General features: G+C 34.1%; 1 long non-coding RNA gene across 1 annotated transcript; it reads right to left on the bottom strand.

Moving 5' to 3' along the window:
• Window positions 1-873: 873 nt before the first annotated feature.
• LOC107911455 (uncharacterized) lies at window positions 874-2,424 on the bottom strand. Its single transcript, XR_001687891.2, has 3 exons — window positions 2,248-2,424; window positions 2,011-2,116; window positions 874-1,394 (listed from the first exon to the last, which is right to left on the bottom strand). It is a non-coding gene; the product is annotated as an uncharacterized lncRNA (long non-coding RNA).
• Window positions 2,425-10,224: the final 7,800 nt, after the last annotated feature.

The raw sequence follows: 10,224 nt of genomic DNA, 5'->3' as shown, positions 1-10,224 counted from the left end.
ATAATGAGGGTTCCTAGCTAGATGAAAAGGCAATCCACTTGAATAAAACGTTCGAGCAATTTCACTATCTAAATTCTCTCAAGCAGCAAGGGTTAACGATTATTCTAAAGAGCTTTTTCTTCTTTTAGAACCTAAACTATGACCCTGAAGTGAGGTTGTGTTTGGCCTAAAGGAAGATGCTAGTGTTTGAGAACTAGGTGGCAACGAGACTATTTTTGGTTACAACTTGAGTTTCGCATCTTCAACTATTTTTTGCATTTCAGCAAGATGTTGTAGTGTTACTTTAAGACACACTCGAATTCCTTACCCATTTAGTTTCAATAAATGTGCTTTAATCCTAGAGTATGACTCCTTAAATGTAGCATTGCAAAACTTACACACAAAACTAACATTCTTACCTCTTTCAATAGTTTTCGGTAATTTAGTAACATATCTCCAAAGAGGAGTGTTACTAATATCCTCTTGAGACACACTAGCATTAGTAACATTATTTGATGAGCCAACACTTTCACTACCACTTTGAGATATCATACTTAAAAACCTAAAGCATTAACAAAAACAAATCAATGTATACTTCAAGAGTGATGATCATAAACCAATTATTTAACATAAAAATATACAAAAAAAAAAGTAACTAAACAAATAAAATAATGTAATCCATTCAAAGCATAAAAAAATAAAACTTACCTTCAATTGCTTCAAACTTCCATATTTGTTGAAACTTGAAAGTAGGAAAATGGAAATAAGCAAGCAAACAGAAAGCTGAAATTGAAATTGTAAAAATGGAAACGTGCATACAATGAAATCTGCTCAAATAAGCTATTTACTTTTTAGTTTTTTTTTTTGAAAAAAATCTAAAATTTTATATCCAACCCAATATTTTAAATCAATTTACAAATAGTCCAAGACAGACCTTGGGATGCCCACAATAATAAACCAAAAAGGCAATCCAACCTAATATTTTAAATTAATTACAAATAGCCAAGTCAGGCCTTAGACTGCTTCAAATTTTTCTGAGAAAAAAAAAACCATTCATCTCTTTTAAAAAAGCCCTAAAACTTTCAGCCTTACTTTTAGTCTTTCATTCCTTTCACGAAAAAACAGGAGAAAAAAAATCTAAAACTCTGCCTCTCCTTCCACTCTCAACTGGGGTTTTTCAATTTGGCGCCTCTATCCATCGTCACAGTATTGGGACCATGTCAAATTTTTTTATGTATTCTGATGTGTCCCATACGTATCCAGACGTGTCCAACGAGAGTCCGTAGGGGGCATTATCACAAGTTTCATGAGCGAAAAGACAAAAAAAGAAAGGATGTCATAGGAATAAACATACACAATTTGAGCAGCCTTTAGATCACTTCCCTTCTCGACCAAATCAGAAGACCCGATCAAATCTGCAGGAAAAATATTAGAAGTATGAGTGTCTCTGAATCAAGATAATAAGATTATAAAGCTGTCATATATCTAATTATTACGGTTTCTTGACTCAAATTAAGAAACTTTACCGTCCATATTTTTCTTAACTCAAATTATAATTTGTAATCTAGAAAATATTGTGTGAAAAGCAACGACATCGTAGCTCAGTTCTTATTGATTACAAGAAAACCACAAAACTATTCTTCTTCCATATTCCTCTGCGGCATTTCTATATTGTAGACCTTGTCTGACTTTGACTTAGCATTACAAGATTTTAATTTGATTAATAAAACTCCCCTGATTTCTATTTTAATAGTAAAAAGTTGTAATTTTTTAGTAAGAAAATAGAGAATCATGAAATATAAAATTTTCTCAAGTACTTTTCCAATGGAAAACAATTTTTTAATTTGTAGAGAACTCAACTTTTACGCTGCAAACAAATAAATACTGTAAATCTTCCAAAAATTAGAGGCAAGCGCTTGTCCATGAAGGATCTATTTAACGTTAAAAAAGGGAGGGGGACTCCTAAAAAACTTAGCACCAACAGAAATATCCAATGTGATTTCCAAAAATAGATTTAAAATAGAGACGTACCTTTAACCATGCGCTCGTATTTGATCATTTTTTGATAAAAAAACTTCCTTGGCATAGGTAATATCCGCACCATAATCAGCAGCTAGTAACCTAAGCGGTAGCGTTCCTTGAATCAGTCAACCCGAAAAACGTAAACAATAGAAACACAATTAAGATGAAAGTTTCAAATAAAAGTTCAAAAAAAGGAAGAAAGAGTTAAGTATGTAGAAAGGGAAGATTAGTGGGAGTGTTACTTACAACTCGAACCATGGGAGCAAGGACAAGCTTGTTGTGGTACTCCATTGTCACTATTTCAGAATTCAAAGCTATTCCGGAGAAACAAAAAACATTGAATGGCAGAAACATTGTGGTGAAACCATCTTATATAATACCGGGAAAATTTTTAAAAATAAAAATAGTAAAAAGAAGTAAGCATTAAAAGTTAAAAGCATTCATAGGGAAAACTGAAAAGTGTCTTGAAACATGACCTGGTCTTTATTTCTTTCTTTTGCTTTTGGTACGAAACTCGACCTGATTTAAAGGATTATAGTACTTCAATTATTCACCTAACTAGAGGGTTAGTTTAGCATTACTTTTGAGAAATGTTTTTAAAAGGTGTCTTCGAAAAGTGATTTTAAATACTTTTGAAAAGTTTTGTTTAAGATTTAAGTATTTAGTATTACTGTAAAAAAGTGTTTTTAAGAAATAAAATGTCTATTTTAAACATAATGTTATAAAGTAAAAAATAAGCATTTAAATAATGTTCAAATTAGTTAATATTATGATTGTAACAACTCGGTTTTGACCCTAATCGGAAAATATTTTAATATTATTTTCTGTGTCTGTGATATTTAAATTTGATTGTTTAAAAAATTCGTAAATTTATTTTGCCGTTTTTGTGTGTAATTTGATAAAAGTACTAAATTGCATAAAATGTAAAAGTTGTTAGTTAAAGTGTAAAGCACCTATTTAGTAATGGCTTTTTAACTTGAAGTCCTTAAAGGACAATAAGCCCATTTAAAATATAGTGGACGGCAAGATGGCTAAAAAGCCATGCATTATATGGTTTAAATATTATTTTACAAAGGTTAAAATAGTAAAAGAATAATAATGTATATTATATCATAAATATTATAAAATAAAGTCATTTTCTTCACCTTTTTCCACCAAAAACAAAAGAAAGAAAATTTGTTCTTCAAGCTTTAGCATTCGGCCATCTTAGGGATTTCAATTCAAGATCAAGAAACAGAGAAATCAGATTTAGATCTGGAGAAATCGAAAGTAGTTGAGTAGTCGATTTATTAGTCGACGACATCTGAGGTAAGTTATTAAGCATATATTTTGTATCGTTTTAAATCATCTTAGTATCTATGTAATCATGCTGAATTGAATGGTATATATATACATGTAGTGATAAAAATTATTGAAATAAGATGTATTGAGTTGTTGACTTTCGGCACTAAGTGTGCGGGTATAAAAATTTATGATAAAGAGATTAGCACTAAGTGTACGAGTTTAATTGTAAAGCACTAAGTGTGCGAGTTTAATTGTAAAGCACTAAGTGTGCGAACTTATTAAATATTTTCGAATAACTATTAGCATTGAGTATTTGACTTTTTGAGTAATCATGATTAGTAAAATGAGTAAATACTTGGAGTTCTTGATTAATAACTGTTATGGTTGTATTCAAGGTTGAGCTTTGTAAGTATTAAACCTATGTGGTGATTATATTTGGAATCAAATATATATAAGATGATTCTTTATATTACATGATAATGAGATGCATAATGTATTTGACCTTTTATTTAAATTTGAAGAAATGATTATGGTTGAGCAATTATACTGATTTTAGTTAAATCATAATATTAAGTTAATAATTATCTTATGATATGGTAAGCTAAAGGTAAGATGATTTAGTAGTATGAATTGGTTAAATATTATTTGAGATATCAAGTTAAATTGTAGAGTTTATTTACTTGTAACTTACTAAGCTAAACTAGCTTACAATGTGTTGGATAATTGTTTTGATGTATAGATTTTGGTGATCGCTACGTGTTCGGGGATCGTCTGTGAAGCTTGTCACACCATCGTCCATAATTTGGTACTTTACTAAGTCGTTTTCGAATAAATGGCATGTATAGCGTAGTTGAAATGTTGATTTTGGAACCAATGTATATAGGTGTAATTAATAGCCATGCAAAAATGGCTTATCTCTTTAGGTTTGAATTTGGTATTAATGCATATGCTTTAATGGTCTAAGATGTAGTATATGTTCATGTTATTTTGTGCATGGTTTTGTTGGATTTTGGGTATGACATATATTCGGCTATGGTATGATTGTTAATATGTTATATTTGGTTTTCTTGTTTTTGACATATTGGATGAAGATGATTAAGTAAATTGTATGTTCGGCTTAATTATTGGATTACGGATATAACATGTGATGTTAGGGTGGTTGACTTGATTTTAAGGCAAAATACATGTATGTATTGAATGAGATTAAGTTGATTGTGTGTAAGTTGGATGTGATAAAAATGACATATATATATATAATCTAATTGGCTATGATATGATGATTTGTACTTAGGTTGATTTGAGTTTAATATTTATGAATAATAGTACAAGTGTATGGAAGTTGTATGTAATATTAGATTTAATCATTTGCTCATAATGTTAAAACTATAATAATTTGGTCAGGGCATATTATGTGCATAAAAATTTAAATCGTTAAGCGTATAATTAGTTTAGTTGATATGTTTTATTAAAATGTTAATAAATATCTTACCATGTTAAGGATGAATTCGACTAAGAATTATAGATAATAAATATGTTTGGTTTATTTGTTTGGTTTTATTACGTGTTTGGCTATAGTGCATAAATGAAAAGAAAATTTTTATTTAATGAGTTATGAGGTTTGTTCTGATAGACTATGTAGTTGGTTATGTTTTTAAAAAAAAATTAATTTGTGACTATTCCGAGTTATGTTATGTCCTGTAATACCTAATAACCCTAGTTCGACGACGGATACGGGTTAGGGGTGTCACATTTTATTGGTATCAAAGCTACGGTTTAGTCGATTTTAGGACTAACGTAGCGTGTATGAGTCTAGCTATACATGCCATTTATTATACTGTGATAGTGTAACAACTTATGATAAAAAAAATGTGTGTTTTTCATATAGTAAATGGATCCTGATCCCGATCGAACTGTATCGGATGATGTTGAGAGTGTAGCGCCTGCTCCTGTGCAAGGGATGGAGCCGGTTGATTCTCGACCGAATACGAGTAACCATGGTGATGAGGCTAAACAAGCCTTTTATACTATGATGAATGAATGGTTTACTCAATATATCTAGACAAATCCGACTGCTCAACAACCTCCGACCCCGATTAACCCGCTTCCGATGCCTGTGGTACCTCCGACTATCGATCCTGTGAGATTGAATAAACCTACAGTTGATAAAATAAGAAAATATGAAGCTGAAGAATTTAGGGCCACAGTTAGTGATGATGCTGAATGGGGTAAATTTTGGCTTGATAATACCATTCGTGTCTTCGATGAACTATGCTGTACACTTGATGAGTGCCTGAAATGTGCTATATCTTTTTTACGAGATTCAGCTTACTATTGGTGGAACACTCTAGTTTCAGTTGTTCTGAAAGAGCGTGTCACTTGGGATTTCTTTCAGATAGAATTTCGCAAAAAGTATATCAGTCAGCTATTCATTGATTAGAAATGCAAAGAATTTCTCGAGCTAAACAGGGTCGTATGACCGTATCTGATTATGAGCGCAAGTTTTTGAGACTCAACCGATATGCCCGAGAGTGTGTTGCGACCGAGACTGCTATGTGTAAAAGATTTGAGGAAGGGCTGAATGAAGAAATAAAACTACTTGTCGGCATACTCGAAATAAAAGAGTTCGTAGTACTCATCGAGCGAGCTTGCAAGGCTGAAGAACTCAGCAAAGAGAAAAGAAAAGCTGAGTTTGAAGCTAGTGATTTCTGTAAGAGATCAGCGAATAAAACTTTTCAGACGGCAACAAAGAAGTTCAGAGATGTTAGTAGCCGATCTAAGGCTACTGCCAGGCTTTCTATACAAGAACGAACACCAATGAGTTCAAGAGCCACCTCAGTTGCTAGTGTTAGTAATACCTGACCAAATAAACCCGAGTTTCAACAGTGTGGTAGGAGACATGTTGGTGAGTGTTGGGGCAAGTACAACAACCGAGTTTGCTATAAATGTGGATCGAAAGATCATTTTATTCAGGAGTGCCCAGAGATTGTGGATCAAAATTTGGCTCAGAATACGAGATCGGGCAACACAGTAGCTCAAGGTAGACCACCCAGGAATATTAGTAACGTGAATGGTCAGAAAAGTGCTAGAAAAGTTTCGATCAGTTGAAAGTTTTTTTGACCGAAGCTCCAGTATTAGTTCAGCCAGAATCGGGTAAAGAGTTTGTTATCTATAGTGATGCATCTTTAAATGGTTTAGGCTGTGTTTTGATGCAGGAAGGAAAGGTTGTAGCCTATGCCTCGAGACAGTTAAAGCCGCACGAAAAGAACTATTCGACGCCCGATCTGGAATTGACCGCTATTGTGTTTGCGTTGAAAATATGGCGCCACTATCTGTTTGGAGAAAAATGTCATGTTTATTTCGATCACAAAAGCCTGAAGTATTTGATGACTCAGAAATATCTGAATTTGAGACAGTGCCGATTGTTAGAATTGCTAAAAGATTACGAGCTTGTGATTGACTATCATCAGGGAAAGGCTAATGTTGTTGCTGATGCCTTAAGTCGAAAATCACTATTTTCTTTGCATGCAATGAAAGCGCATATGGCTATGTCTAATGATGGTGCGATAATAACTGAGTTAAAAGCAAAACCGTTATTTGTTCAACAGATTTGTGAAGCTCGAAAAGCCAATGATGATTTAATTGCAAAATGAGCTCAGTGTGACTTAAATGTTGATTCAGAGTTTCTAGTTGATGCTGAGGATTGTTTGAGATTCAGAAACCGATTATGTGTTCCGAGAAATTCAAATTTAATTCAGATGATTTTGAATGAAGCTCATAATAGTCGATTTTCTATTCATCTGGGTAGCACGAAAATGTATAACGATCTGAAACAGCACTATTGGTGGCATGGTATGAAACGAGACATTTCTGACTTTGTTTCGAAATGTTTAATTTGTCAGCAAGTTAAAGCCGAGCATCAAGTACCATCTGGATTACTTCAGTCGATTATGATTCTCGAGTGGAAATGGGACCGAGTCATGATGGATTTTGTATCTAGTTTACCGTTGACACCGAGTAAGAAAGATGCAATCTGGGTTATTGTTGATAGGTTGACAAAATCGGCATAGTTGATCTGCACAGATTTCCCGCTCGATAAACTTGTCGAATTGTATGTTTCTCAAATTATGAGGTTGTATGGTGTGCCTATTTCTATTGTTTCGGACAGAGACCCGAGGTTCACATCGCAAATTTGGAAGAAACTACAAGATGCTTTTGGTACGAAACTACATTTTAGCACAGCTTTCCATCCACAAACAGGTGGTCAATCTGAGCGAACCATTCGGATACTTGAGGATATGTTGAGATGTTGCATTCTCGAGTTTGAAGGTACGTGGGAACGATACTTACCTTTGATTGAATTTGCTTATAATAACAGCTTTCAATCTAGTATCAAAATGACACCTTATGAGGCTTTGTACGGTCGTAAATGTCGTACACCATTGTAATGGACCAAGCTTAGTGAAAATAAGATACAAGGGGTCGATTTGATTAAAGAGACTGAACAGAAAGTGAAAGTAATTCGGGATAGCTTGGAATATATATATTCACATGTATAAAGGGATAGGGATAGGGTAGAGATAAAGAGGACTTTGTCGCCGTGCTAAGGAGACCAATTCACTTAAAGAGGTGGAGAGTCGAAAATGGACAGAGAATAGGCTGATTGCTAGAAGAGAGGATAATTGTTCATACTAAGGGTTAAGCTAAAAAGTCTATCCATTCTTTATTATTTGGAAGGTATTTATAGGAGAGGTCCGCTTGCCCTATAATGTGAAGTGGCAAACCGTTATGGAGAATGTGTTGATAGTGCATGTGGGGTGCGGATGTAGTGGTCCCAAGCAGCACGAGGTTGTTGTTATCTTTAGTGGGGTCCATTCATCGTTAGAGATGTTTTCACACTTAGAGAAGCATCTGCACCTAAAAAGTGGATGCCTAATGAGGTATCTTGATGAGTGAGTGGTCTTGTCATAGGAGCAGGTGATGCGAGCTCGTATTCGTGGTTGATTATGAGTTGCGAATGTTCCCGATTAAAAATTAAGAAGTATCGAATTAAGTTCTAAGTAAGGTTGAAAACGGAGATAGTTGGCTGAAATAAAGAAATATTTTGTTGGTAAGTAAACGAATAGGATAAGTTCGGTTTAAGGTTGAAGAAATAACCAATATTATATGACAATATTGACCCGTTTCTTATAAAAACCCTTAAGATGGATATGGCAAAGATAACTTGACCGTGACCCACTATCTATAATGAGATAGGAACCAATCGGTTTAGCATGAACGCCACATTTGCTAGAAGTGATAAGTTCAAAGGAATCAGATTGACGCCACAAGACGAACTTGATGAGTCAATTTGAGTCAAGAAAGAACAAAGAGAGTTGAACACTCACAATAGTTATAAAATTCATCAAAAGTTCTTTCTACATGTTTCAAGCCTAGTAGTTATAGACTTACAAAATACCAGTCGAATAGGTATAGATTACAATCAGATTTAATGAGCTAAATGCCTATTGAATTGTCCAACACATCCTTTGAAGACTTCTAGATGTGGAAGATGCCAACAACCATGTCTATTTGCAATCCCAATCAGCTAATTCATTTGACTTTAGAAATGAGCTAAATGTGAATGGAGCTAGTCAGTCAAAATGGTGTGAACATGTATAGATGCTACTTTGGAAACCCGAATGGAGATGTAGCTCTTTATGGCTGCTTGTGGTGCATGAAAAGTCTTCAAATGTAAACTGTAAAAATTGGATAGTCCCTTAAGTGTGAACATGGCAGCCAATTGACTAATCAAGTGTGAAAGCACTTGATGCTTTGCTAAACACGAAATGGCTCTTGGGAGGTTGTGTTTAGCTCCTTAATTGTGCCATATGAATAGCTTAAAGGAAGCTTCCTAGTAGTTGCCAATGTGAACAACCTGTTACACATTAAAGAAACGGTTAAATGCCACATTAAACAAAGTTTGACACACTTTTAATTTGTAGGAAATTACACAAACATTAAAGATGTCAGAATTTAAACACATTTAAAAACATGTATTAAAGATGTCCAAACTATGACATAATTAAAGACTCTTATTAATGATGTTCAGATTATGACATAATTAAAAACTCATGTTAATGATGTTCAAATTATGACATAATTAAAGACTCAAGCTAAATTAACTAAAATAACTAAAATTGAAAAATCAAATTTAAATCTTTATTCCAGCAACCGAAGTCAACAAGCTAAAAAATTAAAGTTTAGCTTGGAGCAAATTGCATGGGACGCATGGAGTGCATGTCCAAGCTGGATCAATGAATTTCACAACAGTTTCTCCCTAAACTCAATCAATGAGGCCTAAAATAGCTTCTTTGAACCTTTTGGCTCGAGCACGAGTGATTGTCCCCATTGGCAGCTCAATTGGATCACAAACTATTTTGGTTGAGTCCTTGACCATGATCGCATCATCCCCTCCCTTTTCAAAGCAATTTGTTCTCAAATCGTCACCTATATCATAAGGAGAAAGATCAGACACATTAAAGTTAGCACTCATGTTATACTCACCTGGAAGGTCCAGCTTGTATGAGTTGTCATTTATCCTCTCCAACACTTGAAAAGGGATAGGGATAGGTAGCAACTTCGACCTCCTTTGCGCAAGGAACCTTTCCTTTCGCATATGATTCCAGACCCAATCTCTGGGTTCGAAGACTACTCGTTTGCGTCCCTTATTTGTTTTGTGCGCGTACTGCTTGGTTCTTTCTTCTATATTTTCCCTCACTTTTTGATGTGGTTGCTTGACGAACTTAGCCTTCCATTTTCCATCTACATGCACAAGTTGATTAGCAGGTAAGGGAATTAAATCTAGAGGGGTTAAAGGATTAAACCCATAAAAAACTTCAAACGGAGAATGCTTAGTGGCTGAATGGAAAGATCGATTATAGACAAACTCAATGTGCGGCA

The sequence above is a fragment of the Gossypium hirsutum genome, chromosome D11 (genome assembly GCF_007990345.1).
Source record: "Gossypium hirsutum isolate 1008001.06 chromosome D11, Gossypium_hirsutum_v2.1, whole genome shotgun sequence".
NCBI classification, from domain to species: domain Eukaryota; kingdom Viridiplantae; phylum Streptophyta; class Magnoliopsida; order Malvales; family Malvaceae; genus Gossypium; species Gossypium hirsutum.
The sequence above is the reverse complement of the archived record's forward strand: the minus strand, read 5'-3'. Positions and strand labels throughout refer to the sequence as shown.